Here is a 5,872-nt window from a genome sequence, read left to right as displayed (position 1 = left end):
TTAATGCTAAATCACTATATATTTGACTTAAATCCTATACTAATGCATGGTATGAAATGCAATAGCCAAAAACGGCTTAAACGCGGTATTAACCTATTTTTTGCATTTTACCCGATAAATTGCTAACACGGTCCATTCTAGTTCTAAATTGTCCCATTCTATCTCCAACATTTCTAACCATTAATTATCAGCCAATATTCCTCTAAAATCACCAAAATCAGCTCACTTTCTTCCTTGGAAAATTCAGCCAAAAATGGGACATTAACTCGGTTAATTTTCCACTTTGTTTTTCTATCACATTTAACCATTTTTCATCATTTTCTCTTCATTTCTCTTAGAATAGAAATCAGATTATCATCATTGTACCTCATTGCAGATTCGGCCAAGGGTGGGTATTGTGAAAATTTAATGCTTTCTTGTCCAATTTAATTTCTAAACACATTTAACTAACTAAAACTATCAATTTAACTAAAAATCAAAACCTAAAAATTTCAATTTCTCTCCCCTAGAATTTCGGTCAGCCCTTGATGTCACTTTTAGATCTCTCTCCTCAAGCATGCTAAATGGAAACATAGGCATAAGAAAGGTAGAAATCAAGCTAAAGTCGAAAAATCTTACCGTTAGACGCATAAACGGGCGAAAAACATGAATTTTCCTTTGAATTTTCTTGTTTCTCTTTGGTTTTTCACTTAAAATGGGGTTTAAATGGACTAACTTTTCATTAAAATAATATTAAATCATTAAAAAGTGCCATGTGTCACTTTCCCATTGGTCCGTTTTTAAAATTTCATCCATTTGTTTCCAAATTTTCACCATACACTTGTCGTACATATCCATAACTTAGATAAAATTCTCAGACTTATCCAAAGTCTTGGTGGAGTAATTTTTGAAATTTACACTTTTGCCCCCGTAAAAGTCAAAAATTACATTTTTACCCCAAAAACTAAAAAATTGCCCATAGACATATCTTTCATCCCTTATACTCATGCCATTCTCCAATTTGTCAAATGTGATCTAAATTCTCTCAAAATCTCAAATTTTGTCCACGGGTGGTAAAATTATGATTTTACCCCTAAACATCAAAATTTCCAATTTTACCCTAAATGAACCCTCGAACTCCGAACAATCATTTTTAGTCATTCCGGGACTGTAAAATATTATATTTCATCTTACAATTCCTATTTGAACTAGTTCGAGGTTAAATCAACTCTAGTGTACCGTTAAGTACGATACCGGGTTTCGTCTATTCTTATGTGCTTTTCTAGTATAATAACTTGCTACTCAGTGCATGTATGTCATGACATGTGTTTATAGGATCGGGTTTTACAATTCTACCCCCCTTAAAATAAAATTTTGACCTCAAAATTTCACTTACCAGATTCTACAAATAGATGCGGGTATTCGTTCCTCATCTGATGCTCTACTTCCCATGTCATTTCCTCCATTCGAGCACTTTTCCACAACACTTTGACCATTGAAATACTCTTGTTCCTCAATACTCGATCCTTTCGATCCAAGATACTTACAAGTTACACCTCAAACTTCAAATCGTCATGCAACTCGATCGGAGGTGCTTTGAGGATGTGAGAGGGATCTGGTACATATTTCTTAAGCATGGAGACATGGAAAACGTTGTGGATCCGATCTAACTCCGGAGGTAATTCTAATCGATAAGCTACTGGTCCAATTCTCTCAATGATTCGGAATGGTCCAATGTACCTCGGGTTAAGCTTTCCCGCTTCGCAAATCGAATCATACCTTTCATTATCTAACAAGATATCATAATTTACCATAATAATATAATCAAATAAAACTTAATACCACAAAGCATTCAAATTATTACCTTTCCAAGGAGAAACCTTAAGAAAAACTCTATCATCGATCTCAAACTCCAAGTCTTTTCTCCATTTATCTGCATAGCTCTTCAGCCTATCCTAGGCTACCTTTAGCCTCTTTCGTATAACCTTGATCTTGTCATTAGTTAGATCAATCAATTCCACACTAACAACTTTCTTTCACCCACTTCATCCCAACAAAGTGGAGTACGACATTTCCTTCCATATAAAACTTTGTACAGTGCCATATCAATGCTAGACTAGAAGTTGTTGTTGTAAGCAAATTCCACTAACGGCAAGTGTCTATCCCAACTCCCAAGGAAATCCATGACACAAGCCCTCAACATATTCTTCATAGTCTGGATAGTCCTCTCTGACTGACCATCTGTCTGTGGGTGAAAAGCAGTGCTAAATTTCAATTTGGTTTCGAGAGCTTATTGAAATTTCAGCTAGAATCGAGAAGTGAATCGAGGATCTCGGTCTGACACTATAGAAACGGGAACTCCATTTAGGCTCACAATCTCATCTATATAGAGCTGAGCCAGCTTCTCAATAGAGTATGTACTATGGACTACTAAAAAGTGAGCGGACTTAGTCAACTGATCTACGATCACCCAAATCGCATCCTTTCCCCTCTGTGTCTGCGGTAGTCCCAAAACAAAATCCATAGTTACATGCTCCCATTTCCACTCAGGAATAGGAAAAGATTGAAGTGTACCTGTTGGCCTCTGATGCTCCGCCTTAACTTGCTGACATACGAGACACTTCGCTACGAATTCTGCTATGTCTCGCTTCATACCCGGCCACCAATAATTCTCCTTGATAGTCCTATACATCTTGGTGCTTCTGGGATGTAATGCATAGGCAGATGAATGGGCTTCTTCCAAGATCACCTGTCTCAACTAGTTTCCCTCAAGAACACAAACTCGGTCTCTAAACATCAAGATGTTATCCTTTCCAAATTTGAACTCACTGACTCCCCTATCGGTCAGTTGTTGAATTTCTTTTCTTAACTCATCATCAGACCTCTGAATGTCCTTGATCCGAATAAGTAACGAAGGTCACACAATGAAGCTTGCCAATAAGGATCCATCCTCACCATTTCTCAACTGGACCCCAAGAGATTTCATCTCTAATAATGCTGAAAAATAACAACTTTGAAGTGCTGCTAAAGACGATGAAGACTTACGACTTAAGGCATCAGCTACAACGTTCGCCTTTCCCGGATGATAGTCTATCACCAAGTCATAATCTTGTATCAACTCCAACCATCGCCTTTGCCTCAAATTAAGCTCCTTCTGAGTGAGCAAATATTTTAAACTCTTGTGATCTGTAAATATCTGACAATGCTTACCATACAAGTAATGCCTCCAGATTTTTAAAGCAAACACCACTGCTGCTAACTCTAAATCATGGGTAGGGTAATTTGCTTCATGCCTCTTTAGTTGTCTAGAAGCATAAGCCATAACTTTTTCATCCTACATCAATACGCACCCCAACCCCAACTTTGAGGCATCACTATATACTACAAATCCCTTACCATTAACAGAAAGTGTTAAAACGGGAGCGGAGGTTAACCGGTTCTTTAGCTCCTGAAATCGATTCTCACAAACATCATTCCACTCAAACTTAACTCCCTTACGAGTTAGACGGGTCAAAGGAGCTGCTATTAAGGAAAACCCCTGAACAAACCTCCGATAATAACCGACTAATCCGAGGAAACTACGAATCTCCGTCACTGTCTTAGGTTGCTCCCACTGTAAAATTGCCTCTATCTTCTTTGGATCAACATATATTCCAGCTCACGATACTACGTGTCCCAAGAATACCACCTCCTGTAACCAAAACTCACACTTCGAAAACTTTGCATCAACTGTCTTTCCCGCTAAGTCTGTAATACTATACGCAAGTGGGTAGCGTGCTCATCATTATCTCTCGAGTAAGCTAGGATGTCATCAATGAACACAATAACAAACTTGTCCAAGTAAGGGTGGAACACCCTGTTCATGAGATCCATAAAAGTTGTCGGTGCATTAGTTAACCCGAAAGGCATGACCAAGAACTCATAATGACCGTACCGAGTCCTAAAAGCTATCTTGGGTACATACTGTTCTTTAATTCTCAACTGATGATACCCAGACCTTAGATCAACCTTAGAAAACACTGTAGCTCCCTGTAATTGATCGAAAAGATCATCAATCCTCTGTAACAGATACTTGTTCTTAATGGTCATTCTGTTAAGTTGTCGGTAATCTATACATAATTAAAGTGTACCGTCTTTTTTTTTCATAAATAAAACTGGTGCTCCCCACGAAGATATACTAGGGCGTATAAAACCCTTGTCCACCAACTTTTGCAATTGTACTTTCAACTCCTTCAACTCTACCGGAGCCATTCTATATGGAGGAATAGAGATAGGGGTAGTACCTGAAATTAAGTGAATGGTGAATTCAAACACACGATCGGGAGAAAGTCCTAGTAATTCATCAGGAAATACATCAGGGAACTCACTTACTACGGGGACATTCTCTAACTTAGGTTCCTCCCTCGATATATCAATCACGTGAGCCAAGTATGTCAAATATCCCTTTCGCACCAATTTCAAAGCTTTAAGGGTTGAGATTACACAAAACTGTAATACTCGATGCTCCCCCGTAAATACCACTTCTGCTCCCTCTGAACTTTGGAGAATCACTTTTTTCTTAAAATAATCCACCTTTGCTATATGAGTGGACAACCAATCCATACCCAAGATCAAATCAAAGTCTCGAATCTCCAAAGGGATTAAATTACCCATAAATTTTTCTTCCCTAACTTTAATCCCACAGTCTCTATAATACGTATTTCTTACTAACCGCTCGCCTAGAGGAGTATGCACTACAATCTCTTCCTCTAATGGTGACAGGTTCCTATATGAGAATGATGCAAATGATATGCTCACGTACGATCTATCGGAGCCTGAATCTATCAAAACATGTGCATCTCTATCAAACACAATCATAGTACTTGTCATTGTGCTAAGTCGAACTTGGGCTTCATCCTCAATCACTGTAAAAACCCTGGTCAAAATCTGAGACTATTGTTTGAAAGATGGCTACTCTGGGGTATTACTCCCCATGCCTGACCGTATCACTGGGCCCTGTCTGAACTGTGATCTCGAAGTGTCTCTCTGTGGTATTCTAGGACGAGTCAGAGGAGTAGAAGTAGTTACTGTACCCCATCTCAACTAAGGACAATCTCTCCTGATATGCCCCTATTGGCCGCATTGAAAACACTTTACAGGCTGTCTACATGACCCAACATGAAATCCTCCACAATTACAGCATCTGTCCAATCCTCTTGAAGTCCCCCCTTGTCTACTCATCACTGATCGATCAAATCTAGAAGATCTCAGCTGTGACTGTTGAGATGGAGGTCTAGTGGATGCTACAGACGCTGAGGTAGTACTTCCTACAGTAGATGTCGAATTTCTACCTCTCTTTGAAGACTGACCCGAAAACGTAGGTCAATTCTTTCTCTTTGCAAACTCAGCTCGGATTCGTCTATTCTCAGTAGCGAGCTTCTCAGCCCGTAAGGCCATCTACATGACTTCATTATGTGGCTCCCTACCAGTCACTGTCATCCGTTCCCTGATCTCATTACGGAGCCCTTTCTCGAAATAATTGGCCTGATCCTGCTCAGATTTCACCAGATCTGGCACATATAACATAAACTCGTTAAAACGAATCTCATACTCCTCTATAATTAGATTTTCTTGTTTCAAGCTCAGAAATTCTCTTTTCTTTTCTTTTTGATGAAAGTAAGTAAAATACTGACCATCAAATTCTCTGAGGAAGTCAGACCATTTCTGAGGAGTAATGGAACAAGACTTCACCGAATTTCACCAAGTACAAGCCCTCTTCTCTAGTAATCTAGTAGCCACCATTAGCTTCATGTCGTCATCTAATCTCATATTAGAAAGAGTCTCCGAAACTTGATTAACCCAATCCTTAGTTGTGGTCGCATCCAACTCACTAGTAAACAAGATGCAACCCAAC

The sequence above is a fragment of the Theobroma cacao genome, chromosome 5 (assembly GCF_053813885.1).
Source record: "Theobroma cacao isolate CCN51 chromosome 5, ASM5381388v1, whole genome shotgun sequence".
NCBI classification, from domain to species: Eukaryota; Viridiplantae; Streptophyta; class Magnoliopsida; order Malvales; family Malvaceae; genus Theobroma; species Theobroma cacao.
Note: the sequence above shows the minus strand (reverse complement) of the source record.